A 14,032-nucleotide genomic window follows, 5' to 3' on the forward strand; every position below is an offset into this window, starting at 1 on the left:
AAACCGCATCAGTCTCAAACTAGAGAAGACTGCCTTGTGTCGCTTTGCAGCAGGTGTAAGGCACAGCCCTGTGTCTTTGATGTGCATAGCTGATTGATGCAGGGACACACTGAAAGGCATAAACGTAGACTGGATAAGATGCTCCAGGTTGACCTGTTGGCAGCACACGCTTCCTACATATTATTCCCAATGTGCTTAGATACCCCTCCTCTTTTATCGTCATCATCTGACTCTGTGGGAGGTCTTAAAACTCTTTCTGCTTTTATCGGCTCAAAAGCGTAGGCAATTGGGTGTCTCACTTGGTCTGTGGGTCTTTCCAATTCACTCTAACTTTCAAGGTCCATTTTACCAACACGCAACTAGTGTGAAGCACAGTGTTGAACCCAGGCTTCCTGTTAAACAAACCATTCTCATGACGTCAGCCATGACTAAAACAAAGATGGTGGGGCTCTAACTTACAAATACAACATAAAAGCATACCAATTTGTGTTTTTTATTTGGAAAAGGTTTACTATTATGATGTTTTTGTGGTATATCTAAATAGTTCATTGATGCTACAAATATGTGTTTATTTCAGTATTTCATCTTCTTTTTAAACCTCTAGCTACAGGCTTAGTTAGCAAGCTACTGAACCAAACATGCTAACCCATTATTCAACAGTTTAGGGACGAATACATTAATCTATAAACCTAATAAAAACTACCACAGTTAGCAGCCATTACTGACTTCTGTGTGTGCGTTCACAGCATTGCCAAACAAAACCGATAGCGATCTGTTCAAAATACTGTCGTCCATAGCCTACCATTTCAACATCAACATGATCCTGAACATAACTTTGCCTCAAAATCTGAGAATCTTGAAATAATTTCCAGAACATGTTACTTTTTTTTGTATTTTTCATGGCTGAAAAACTGGTCAGTTGTTGTTAAGGTTTTCAGGACATCTGGGAACCCTGTCATTTAGGTCATGATGATCTTTTGTCTTAAGTTGGAAACCCAGGTGCAGAGCCAATGAGAAGAGACTATCCCCACAATTCCCCAGCCTTGACATTTTTTTCAGATTTGAGAACAGTCATGTTTCTCCTCCCATGACTTAAATTAATTTAAAGCAGATCTGTCTGTTACATAAAGGAACTGGCTAATCAGACTACCCCCCCAATCCCACTGCAAGGGGAGTGATGTAATAAAACTATAACACATTTCAGGTAAACACTCAGAGAAACCAAGGCTGCGGTTGAAAAGTCTTTTTTGCTTAGGAAGGTTCCTAGCTCAGTGAAATGAAGTACTTCAACAGCAGCCATGATAAGAGCTGGTCGAATTCTCTAAATAATGAGGAAAGAAGCTTCAATGCTTCCTATCTTATCTCCTTTAGCATAGGAGACTCTGGACCGATCCTTTATGAAAGGAAAGGAGAAAACGCACTCCCACGATTCCTTGCCACTGCAACATTTATAGAGGTGCACCATTGTAGTTTCACCTCAGCAGAAACACGTAAATGTAGAAACATCAGAAAAACTGTTTTATGTTTGTGACACGATCCAAAACTTATCAAAATCCTTGTCTGATATACTGAAACCCAAATCTATAAATATAAATCTCTTCTCTTTCAAATCTGTCCAGTTAGGAGTCATCATGAAAAACAAAAATATTGAATTTCTAGTTAACAATATCATCATCATAACAAAATACTATAGCTTATACATAACAGTTGTTTCACTAAATCCCCTCCCATTGTGGAATGCACTAAAAATCAATTTTCTTTAGTTAACAATGTCAAAAGCGTCTATGCCAGGAAAATATAAACTATGTCTGAATATAATATATATATATATATATATAATATATATTCTGATCTCCTGCTCTGTTCCTTATTTCTATTATTATTTTACCGACTCAGCTTTCTGTATTTGTATATTCATACATGTCATCTTATTTCAACATTTTAATCCTTTGTGCTCCGATTTTGTGGTTAGGAAAGGAATATTTATCCTCCATGTATTATGAATAAAGTTAGTTTTAAAAAAAAAAAAGCTTAGTGTAAGTGCAGTCGGATTCTCTCTGCACCACGATTGGGTTTTCCAAAGTCCTTATGAATTCTCCTCTACATTTTTCCTTGACCTCATGATGTTTTCCATTGAGGTCAAAAGTGCTTATGAAAGGAGATTATTTTGACTTTTCGACCACAGCCCAAATCCTGCAAGGTCCAGGTGGGTGGGGCTTTGGGTGTGGCTGAGAGCAGAAACTGCTTTATTGTGACATCATAAAGTTTCAAAAGTCCTGACAGCTGGTTTTAAGGCTCAATTTCTGAATACAGGCTGTGTGCATTTCTCTGTGGACTGAGCACTTTGATTACAAAGCAGGTCTAGCTTCTATATTAATACTGTGAAAGCATCAAACAACACATGGACATCTACCTTTATACTATATGGACCTTTTAAAATGTATAAAAACGACAAGACCTACAGTATGTTATATATGTTGTTGAGCTGTATTCTTACATTTCCCAAATGTTTCCAACAACTTTCAAACCTAGAGAAATCAATGATTTTAATCAAGTTAATGGTGAATTTCATTTGGTTGCCTGTCGATGGTGTTATATCAACTCATGTGTCCAGAAGCGTCAAAATTGAATCTTTATCCAGTATTAAGTCCCATTTTAATTGTACACTTTTAAGACTTTGGTGGTTTTCAATTATATATTTTAATCAGATGAAGGATTTTAGTGATTGGACAGCTGGATCTTCAGCTTTAGCTCAGCTCAGCTCACAGCTCCTCCCTGTGTCAGTGAACCACTGTGTCATGGTTTGCCATGGCAGACACTTTTTGTTAGTTTTGTTTGGACTTTTCTCACTTCCTGTTTTATTTTGTATTGGTTTCCTTGTGTGTCTCTGTTTTTGCTTCCTGTCTTGGTCCTGTTTCTGTGTGGTGATTATCTGCCCCGCCCTAATGTGTTTCACCTGTGTTCAATCACGCTTGCCTCCCTTGTGTCTATATAGTCTTTGTGCTCCCCTTTGTCTGTGTCGGTTCATCTGTTGATTTCTGGGTTTGTCCTCATTGGTTCACATTGCCTGTTCATGTCTGGTTGTCCTCAGTCTGTTCATGTCTGCTTTGTCCTTGGTCTGTTCATGTTGCCTGTTCCTGTTTCTTGTTTAAGTTCCTGTGTTTCTCTGTGCTTCACCAGTGTTGTGTAAGCTCTTTCGGTTAAATAAACCTTTTGCACCGTCTCCCAAGTGTTGGCTGCATTTTGGGTCCAGCCTTACCCCTCAAACCCTGACACACTGACTTTAAGTGTGAAACTGCTTCATTCAATGTTTTACTGGTTTTAATCCCCTGGTCTGTTTGTTGTGGAGAGGAGGACACCTCTTTGAGTAATTAAGCTCCAGATAAAAACATGAGAATCCAAAGGAATTCAAACCAAAGACAAGAACTCCCATGACCCCATGTTACTTTCTTTTGTTAATGTTTTGATTGGGAGACCCCTAGAGGTATGAGTTACAGACTGTGTGTTTAAGCCATAACTCTCTCCAACCTGAACAACCATACAGGTTTGTTTGTTCACCCCTCTGATACGACCTATAGGAGTGTCTCCTGAAATAGCGCCCCTACGTCGACAGGCATACCAGACCTTGGTTGTCATGGTTACAATAATAAACAGGTGGACTGTACCAACAGCAGCATACCTACTGCCGTTGCCAGGGTTACTATGATAACCGTGATCGTGAATTTGGTTAAAATAAGTACTTCCTCAACATTAGACGATCTTTGTTAAAGTAACAATAATAACAATGAACGGTCATGGATATAGAAACAACATAAACTGTTGCTTTCACATTGGAATTGAACACCGCTCTCCTGTGTCATATTCATCCATCCACCACAACTTCCTCCTGACATAGACTTTGTCACTCTTTATACTACGTCACTGCACTTTTCCCATTGCTATCGTCATAATTACTACGACCACTAGATGTAGCCTAGCAACAAAACCTATCATAAACTGCTGCACAGATGACCTATGGGCTCGTTTTTAACAAGAGGACAGACTCTAAAACTCAGGTGTAACTGAGACACATAACAATGACACATTTGCCCCCTCATCTCATCTGCACGGCACTTGGAAGTATTGTCCAGTATTGTTTCCTAATAATTGTTTCCTCCTTCAGCCATTTGTTTTTATTTGTTCATGCAAAGAATGAAAATCAGTTTCCATAAGTAGAGATAATCCATCACAGCATGACACCTTCATTTGATTTGGTCAAAGTTTGAGTGTTTTTTCATTGTTTTTGAGCTCAGTCTTTTCACTGCTGCATCATGTGACGCTCCTCTTCCTGTCAATCAGCTGACACCCTCAGGAAGAACAGAAATCAACATGTCACCTTGTCACTAACTGTACTGACATCTGTGTTTTTCTGTAAAGTTTGTTTTTTTAAGACATAAATAAATTAAAGAATTACATGTGCCAGACAATAATCAGGGAGCCAGATATGAATGGCCTATAACTCTGACTGGCAGTGGCAGTCTCCTTCCTCATTACTGTAACACCTCAGCTGCTCTGCTGTTGGTCATTAATCATATTTGAAAGGCAGATCTGATATTTCCTACGTGATCTTTCCAGGACGTCCAATCAGTAGCCGGCATCTGCAGGCAAACGCAACTTCGTCAGATGCTGAGATTTCTCTCCCTTCACTATCTTGTTGCCTTCCATCCATCAGTCACTCTGCTCAAAGTTCAGTGGATATGAAGGGAGAACGAGTGACTGGGGGAGGAAAGCACGGCACACCCACCACTATTTAGTCTAATTACAGATGAATCTGGCCATAGGGTTCTCTAGAGAACAGAGGACATGTTACAAATCTGCACAAATATTCCATTAAATACCTTCATCTTACAAAATGTAATTTGACCAATCAGAGGGGAAAAGGAATGATAGACTCAACTTTGTCAAAGACATAAGGCAAATACATAGATGTATCATACACTGTAAAAAAAAAAAAAAAAAACTTAAAAAAAACGGTAATATTCTGGCAGCTGGGGCGCCAGAAAAATACTGGAAAATAACTATCTCATAAAAATACAGTAATTCTCCGTAATTAAAATACAGTTTATAGCTTTAATTTTACATGAGATTTTCCGTATTTTTGGGGCTTTTTAATGTTTAATAAAGACCATTTACCCGTATAAAAACAATGAAATTACCTATAAATAAGGTCTAACATTGTTATAATATGAATAATAAGGCTTAAAATTGCAGAATGGTACTGTTATTAATTGGTTTTTATTACATAATTTTACATAAAAAACTTGTATATTAATTCATATTTGATGTAATAAAATGATATACCACACATAAAAACATTTGATTTCTCTTTCAAAAAATGTCCAAAAACTGTTGAAAACCTCGGTAGGGGGTTTAAAATTGCAACAATCTACTTTTAATTTTTGGTTTTTACATGTAATTTTATATAGATTTCTTGTATATTTAACATACCTTTCATGTTAAAAAAAAAAGTATTTTATTAACAGTATCTTAGCCTGTTTTGGTAAAAACCCAAAGACCTTTGGTTATATAACACTATCTTCCACTACTAAAAACATCAACGAAAAATACATACAAGGCAAAAGTTGGATGTAATACTATAATGACCAAAAAGATTGTGAACATTAAACAAGTTTTTTTTTTTTTTTTATAAAAATACATGAGTACTCAGTATGATAATTACAGATCATCTTGATGGTTAAGATTACTGACATTGAACAGGTGGTTTGGGTTATACAATGTGAGTTGTATAACCCAGGTATACCCTGGCTTACTAGTACAGTCCATAGGCAGATAGAAGTCCAAGGTTTTGAAAAGTCCATTGCCATAAAAGTGTCCTTTATTAGTCAAGATGTTTCCAAGGTGCTGCCTCCTCCTGTCCTGTCCTGTAGCTGTTGATGCAAGGGAGCAGCAAGGGTGCAGCAAATGTTACTGTATATATGTGGACTGTATGTGGACTGTGGTCTGTACTGTGGATGGACTGAGTTGCAGCAATTGACCTAACACCGGCATCAGGGAGAGAGCAGAGATAACAATTATTATATGATCAAAAGTTGTTTCATTGAAACTAAAGTTGTGATGAGAAATATCTATTAAAATTTATATCACGATATTTTTAGAATTTTTGACGATACAGTATTTCACAGCACCAAAATACTTAAAATTAAAACCAGTAGTGTCGGCTTAGGACTGGGAAATATATGGATATTATAGTGTTGTCTTTTGTCAGGTTTCATATGTTTTTATTGCATATGTACTGTATATATATTTCATAAATGGAAATTTATTATATTTACATATATTGCATTTGCATATGGAACCACCCATCAGTTATTTCTGGCCACTAAGTCCAGTGTTCCCTCTCTTTATCTCTGTGTTTGGTCTCCACCGGCTCCTGAGGGAAATATCTAGCTCTTTAGCTGCTAAATGCTCCACTCTGTTCACCAGCAGCTCTCTGACTGAGTCTGTCTGCTGTTTGCTTGTGGAAACAGAGCTGGTAAGATCAGTGTGTTTTAAAGCCAAAACAATGAGCTGAAAGATGCCATAATACTCCACTGAACTCAGGGGATCAGCAGAGTGACAACATTTACATACACATATTTGATTCATTGTTAAAATAATGAGGTAAACTATAATACTTTCAATAAGTAAAAGTACTGATGCAAACAAGTGAAATCAACTTTTATTTCACTGAGCAGCTCCACTGCCATCAGTATAGTCTATTACTTAGATAACAGTGACAGTCATGACAATAAGAATCCGACTTCCTGGCTCTACCCTGGACATCAGTGACATGTAACACAAATGTTAACCACATGCAAGACAAAACATTATAAAGTAATATAAAGTGCAAAAAATTTATTGACGTTACATTCAGTCACAAAGATGATCCACTCTCTAACAATTAACTTCCCAGAACATCTTCAACAGCACTTTATGTTATAGTTTTATTTTAACCATCTGGATAGAAAAAAGTTTTCTTTCTGTTGCATTATAAAAAAAAGAATTTTAATCCGTTTCTCAAGTTTCGAGTGGAAATGACATATGTCCTTTATCTTTGAACAACACAAAAATATCAATGGGTTGATAGAGTGTAACATTTATCTAGACAAATATAAGTGGTATAATTCTAAAGATTGGTTCTTGTTGTTCACATTGAATATTTCCTATGTTGTTTATTAGGTTTCTTTGGATTACGAAAGTGAGCGTGAACTGAGGAAACAGGTTAAAAATCCTTGTCATTGTACAGCAGACAGAATATTTTTTCATTCAGATGGTTAGAAGAGTTTTTAGGGATTCTGCTAATATCCTCAGGACTAGTAAGACTTGTTAAACAACCATAAGGCTGGCAAAGATAATTGCTTAGCTCTGTGATCTAAATGTAATGATAATACCTGTGCATCATGTCCATGTTATCGATGCTCTGAGTGGAGTTTGGTTCAGATGTACAAATCTTTGAAGGTCCTTTTGTTTGTCCAACATACATGGCCCTGAGAGCTCAACGCACTGCAGCTTAAGAAAAGACATTCAAACAGACAAAACACAAACAAACTCAGAAAATATCTCCATCAATTTGATAACTTATGATCTGAAAATACTCACAACACAACTGAAGTGTTTCCATGGGACACTAAAAAGTGATGAACCTGGCTTGGACGCACTTGCATAGATGTATAATAATATATGTGTTGTCAAACTGATGAAGGTGTTTTCTGAGGTTGTTTGTGTTTTGTCTGTTTGCATTTGTTTTCTTAAGGTGCAGTGTGTTGAGCTCTCAGGGCCACTCTATATACACTAAACCATGTTTGGTTTCTAGAGAATAGCAACAGTGTGCCGAAACTGACAGACAAGGGAGGTTACTCAACTGATATTATTCAGAAATCATCCACTATTCTGCCATATATTTCCAAGAAATCATGATTATTGTTGTGATAATAAAAGCAATGACCTCATGAGGCAGATTATTTAGGTTTTATAGAGACAAAATTCTGCAACATTATCAGTTTTCCCTGCGGAACCAACTGATTGGTGTTCAAATTGAGCCAATCTGTCCAGCAGATGGCAGCCTCAGCCCAGCCTGTGAGTCTGGATACCTCCACTGAGCATGGTGGTTCTGGCTGCATGTGTCTGAGCTCCAGATTGTGGTCTATTTGTTTAGCTCATTACCAGCCAAATCCCAGTCCAATTACCTGCGGATAAACAGGAGCAGAGGTGGTGATATGCTGTAATGCTGTAATTTGACTGATTATCTCCTACACGGCCAATAAATGATGGGGAGCACTGTTTTTTTGTCTTTTCATTTCAGCATAAACAAAGGATTTAAAAGGTCTGAGCTCATCAACATTCACTATGCATTTATCTTTTCAGTTTAGACATCAAAGAGCATGTGATGTCCTGATCAATGATGATAGATATCAATCACAGATATTCTGATCAGCAGGATAAATGGGTCTCAGAGGAGGGTAGATGATTAAAAATAGGAAGGAAAACACTTGAATCTCTGCAAAGTAACAAGTACACACAGGGACGTGTTCTGGCTCAGGGGCCACAAAGGTGGAACCTCTGAACTGACTGCAACTCAGCAGAACTGCTCTACTTTCAGAAGATCTAACCTGTACCACGATTCATTTTTGTATCCTACAGTATTTTGTATGATACTAGTGGAGAGGTGTGTCAGCGTGGATCTGATCTAGATCCACAGGATTCTGATCTAAAGCATTCAGACACCTTCTCTTTATCTATAACCAAGGAGCCAGTTTCATCCAACAGCAGCATTTTCCAGTTAACCTGCATAATCCCATGGAGGAAGGTGCAGGATGAAGGCTGGGTCAGTGGTGGTGGTGCAGCAGGATGGGTTTTGAGTTTTGTGTCTGTGTCCAGAAGGAAATTCAGTATGCATCCATGGTTACCTTTACATTTTCTCAAATCAAGCATATATTTTTTCCACCGGAGTAAAACAGTTCCAGCTCCCCTCGTTCTTCACCGGGGATTTGGGGAAATAAGCCAGAAAAGTCAGTTTCACGCTCTGACATCAATAAAACGACACGACTCTCAAAAATTTATGAAAAAGTCAACTTGTATTTGGAACGAGTGAATATACTGTTTATATGATAAATATATCTTATCACTCACTGTCATCAGAAAATTAGCAAATTAAGACTAAATAATTTTGAATAATTCATACCTTACTGTAGATCCTTAGATGTAAATCACTGTTACAGTGTAAGACTAGAAATGAAACGAGTAGTCGATTAATCCACAGCAACAATGTTGATCATCAGTTAATTAAGTCATTTTTAACCAATAATATCAAAGCTGTGAAGGTTTGTGTGACTATATTGATTTGGTTATTAAGGACTGGTGATTATCATTTACACACACATGGGATCTTTACATGTACACATTGACTGAGGGACAAAGTCATGACCACTGGTAGTTAGGGAAGGTTCAGTCTTCCTGTTAATTCTGTGAATGTGGGTGGTTGAAACACATACTGTACAATTTTAAGGTTCTTATACTTTAGTGTTCAGTATTATTAATTTAATATTTCCATTTTTGCTACTTTATAGTACCACAACATTTATTTTAAAGCTGTAGTTGTATTTACTTCGAAGAACAGCTTTTCATATTCAAAACCATAATCAGTTCATCAAATATTATGAGATACCAGAGATTAAACAAAAATTATATATAATGAGTTGGCTCATTCTGTGGCCACATGATACTTTAACTTTGATACTTGAAGTAATTTATCTACTAATACTACTGTACTTTTACTTCAGTCATGATTTGAATTCAGGTAAAGGAAGATTAATTCTTACCTTCGGGTGTTGTTACTTTTACTTTGGTAAAAGATCAGAATATTTCACTCAAAAATAAATACATTATTTTATTTTATTTTATTTCATATTCTTGGCAGTCTAAGAAAGGCTTTAAATCATTATGTTGAAAGACAGAACTAGAGGGGCACTCAGAGAGCGCCAAACAACAAACTTCAGAGAAAAAAAATCAAATTCATAGTAAATGATCCGGATCTGCTCCAAAATGTAATGGGTTCTCTCCTGACCCCTCCCCCATTCTTCCACCAAGTTCGGTCCAAATCGGTTCAGTGCGTTTTGATCAATCCTTCTCACAAATAAACAGACACGGTGGAAACAACCTATTTGACAGAAACATATTTGATCAGTGTAGGCTTAATTAATAAATGAGCTCGGTTAAAAATAAGTTAAATCTTTATTGGGGGTGTTGAGTTGGGCGAATAATGGACTCATGACCTCAGTAGCCTATTTAAAATACTGGACCCGGTCCTGGTCCTAGTGGGGACCTTATCGTCTGCCGCCGTGATTTCTATCGCTGTATGACTGGGACAGAGCTCTTGTGAAACCGCGCAGCAGCTCTTGGTCCTCCCTCCCTCCCTCTCTCTCTCCTCGTCTGCTCCGCCTCATCCTTCCCTCACCGGGAAACACTGTGGGCAGGACTGAACCGAGAGAGAGAGAGAGAGAGAGAGAGAGAAAGAGAGGGATCTCCACGACGCTCCACCGGTGCACCACGGGGTGCTCATTCAAACTGACCAGCGCGTCTCTCTCACACCTTCCTCTCTGAACATTCAACACTGAGCAGCCTCACCGCCGCTGACCGTCGGAGCCGGTAGGTTGAATCTTCTCCATCTTCTTGGTGCATTTATGCTTTTTAAGCATGTAAAGACCGGAGCAGAGGTTTGCGCTGAACCCGCAGAGTGCTGCATATCCCCGGTTTTATCTGGTCTTTGAACCCTCCTCTGAACGTGTTTTCTCTCACATATTGTGAGGCGGGTTCTGTGGTCGCCTAAATAGTCTGGGTTTTAAAAGTAGCATGTATTTACATCCACAGATATAAGGGCAATGTCTCTGAGTACAGTACGGGCTGCGGAGCTTTACTGGAAGCTGCAGCCTGTGGGTCTAAAAGGCTGAAAAGTTTGAATGTAGTTCAGTTCCACAGACTGCAGGATCACTGCCTCTGAGTGGAGGGAAACTTCTTCAAAATGTGCATGAAGCATTAATTCACATTAGTACTTTGATAATTCAACTGAGAGAGAGCCCTTTCTGATTTTAATTAAAGTTTGTTGGAACCTGCCTGCCAGCCACTTCATGGAAACACATGGTGTTCGAGTGAATTTTAGGTAAATTAAACCAGATTTGTTCGTGCAGTTAGTTGTCAAAGTCAATACAACACAGAGGATACGTTGACAAGTCATGTTGTAAATATTCTCCCATATCTTCTTCCTGTTTTCACCATGTTTCCCTGAGCCACGGCTACAGATCAGCTCAACACGCACTCCTTACATCTCCAGGCTGTATGCATAAAACAGTGTAATTCAGCGCCACACTCAGATGCACTTTAATCTTCTGTGTGTGTCCATATGTGGCAGAGAGTGAGTGAATGAGCAGAGGAGACTCGCAGTGTAATGTGAGGGCTGCTGGTTAAATATGAGAATGTGAGGGAGAGGAGAGAGAGCATCAATCAGACAGCTCTGCTCTGTTTCTGCATCTATCAGCCCTTCTGCAGCTTCTCAACACATCTATGTGTCCTGGTCTGTACTGCCGCTGCTACCACAACTTTGTTCCTCCTCCTCTCCTGGATGGATTGCTGAACAGGCCGGGGGCCCACTGGATTCAGGGGCCCCTAGTTTGGATGTCAGTGTCAGTCTCGTTGCCTCTGAGTCAGAGGTTTCTGCTCCACACTGACACCATGCAGAATCTCCTTAAAGTCTGTGTTGTCTCGACCCGCATTTAATTTTCATGTGGCAGTACTGGCCGTGTTTGTATGTTAAATGCGTGTCGGAGAATCATTGTCCTTTATACAGTATGTGTTAGTGCTGAGTCTGAGTAGATATATAAAATTCCTGACACGGAAAAAGAATTATACTGATTGCGATCTGTCTCTTTAATTTGATTTATTGTTGGTTTCTCTACAACATTTGCTCCAGATGCTCTTTTTTTTACCATCATTTTTTATATATGAAAAATCTCTTTAATATCAATATCATGAGATATCTGGATGATGTGCTCTGTCTCAGTTTGTTGCATTAAGTAAAGGGATATTTCTTTTAAATGCAGATAGAACTGCTTTAAAACAAGCTTGTCTAGGCTCCTAACTATTTTCTATTTTTTGCACGTCGAGGATCGTCGTTATTCTGATATTTACAGTTGCATATGTTAAAATACAGCAAATAATATAATGATCACAACACATTAAATGTGCAATCATAGTAATAAAACGAGAGATGAAACAAAATGTAAATTCATTGTATGATAAATGAAGCTGGTTGTATGAGTCTCTTTGTCACACCTTGTTGAGCAGCAGCATCGTCTGTCCATCCCCACGTTCAGTAACATTTCAGTTCACCGTCAATATATCATTAAAATATTACAAAATAATATTTTTTATTAATGAAGTAAAAAGGGAACAGTGTGGTTTCATGTATTTTAACCATGGTGTCTGTGGTGAAGGCCGACTGATAAAACTGGGTCACTCTTTGCTAAAGTTAAAGACTGAACTTTTTCTCCTCCTCAAGTCGTTCTCCTCTTCTTTTCTTCCCTCTCTTCACCGTTCATCTTGATTCTTCACTCTTTTTCTCCCTTCATTTTCCTTCTCTCTCTCCTCTCCCTCCTGTCCAGTATTTAATAATAAATAGTGCATTTTTGTATTTTATTGTGTAGAAGAATAAATTGTTTCTGTAATTATTTCTTTATCTTCCCTCCTCTCCCTCCATCTCTCTCCTTCCTCTTCTCTTTCCTACAAGAATTAAAGCAAAAAAAAAAACATCTTCTAACAGAATTTTTTTTCGGGTGATATTCTCCATTTATTACAAACAGCATGTTAAATATGTTGAATTAAAGATGATGCAATATGGACGCCCAGATAGCTCACCTGGTAGAGTGCGGACCAGGTGGACCATGTGTTCAGTCCTCACCACAGCGGCTCGGGTTTGAGTCCAGCCCCTGTGCTGCATGTCATCCCCTCTCTCTCTGACTTTCCTGTCGCTATAGAAATTAAGCAGATATGCTTAATATATATAATATATATATTTGTAGATCACATTCACCTACATCCCTTTGACCTGTAAATCAGCTGTCTGTCACATGTTAGTATGATTTCTCAGTCCTGTAGCCCCACCCCTGATTCTGACCTGATTTGAAAAGACATTTGTTTCCACAGCAGTTTTCTTTAAAACTGGCCAAGCAAGTTTTTAGTAGTAGGAAGAAGAGTGACGTGAAGCTGCTGCAGCGAGCTGACAGCCCCCTCTGTTGGCCAAAACTTTCTCCGCTATGTTTTTAATTCAGGTTAAAAATGGGGACATTTCTGGGGACAGGCCACCACAAACAGGGACTGTCCTCTAAAAACAGGGACTCCCGGTCACGTAGCGTGCAGGGACAGTATTTAGGCTAGGTCAGTGGCTGTTTGGCAGCACTCAGAAACCAATGTAAAACCACCACCAGCACATTTACTCAAGTACTGCAATTAGTACTTTTACAGCTACTTTACTGTCGTATTCAGTATTTAGGGTCAGCTGTGTCAGGTAGAGCGGGTCGTCCACTAACCAGAAGGTTTGTGGTTTGATTCTCTGCTTTTCCAGTCCATGATGAAGTGTCCTTGGGCAAAATACTGAACGCAAATTTCCGCTGACATGTCATTGGTGTGTGTGTCTGTGTAGAAAAGTGCTATATGTTTGGAAAATATCTGTGTGAATATATGTGAATGTGGTTTCCATTGTGAAGCACTTTGAGTGGTCAATAAGAGCAGAAAATCTCTATATAAGTGCGGTTCCTTTAGTATTTTCATTTTGTGTTACGTTATACTTCTACTCCACGACACCTCGCTCTGAAGTCTTGTTCTTCTTACTGAACAACATTTATCTGAAATCTGTAGTTACTTTACAGTTTTAGACACTAATCACAAAATAGCCAACAAATACATGATGTATTATTATGGACTGAGCTGCTCAGCAATACAAATA

At 38.4% G+C, this 14,032-nt stretch overlaps 1 protein-coding gene across 1 annotated transcript in view; it reads left to right on the top strand.

Annotated features, from left to right (window-relative positions):
• Nucleotides 1–10,598: 10,598 nt before the first annotated feature.
• mpped1 (metallophosphoesterase domain containing 1) overlaps nt 10,599–14,032 on the top strand; it is a 93,689-nt gene continuing 90,255 nt past the window's right edge. The window contains exon 1 of the mRNA XM_022749655.1: nt 10,599–10,683. The gene's annotated coding sequence lies outside the window, so the exon portion shown is untranslated. The remainder of the gene's footprint in view (nt 10,684–14,032) is intronic.

Source organism: Seriola dumerili, unplaced genomic scaffold, assembly GCF_002260705.1.
Source record: "Seriola dumerili isolate Sdu_G_001 unplaced genomic scaffold, Sdu_1.0 BDQW01000138.1, whole genome shotgun sequence".
Lineage (NCBI taxonomy): Eukaryota > Metazoa > Chordata > Actinopteri > Carangiformes > Carangidae > Seriola > Seriola dumerili.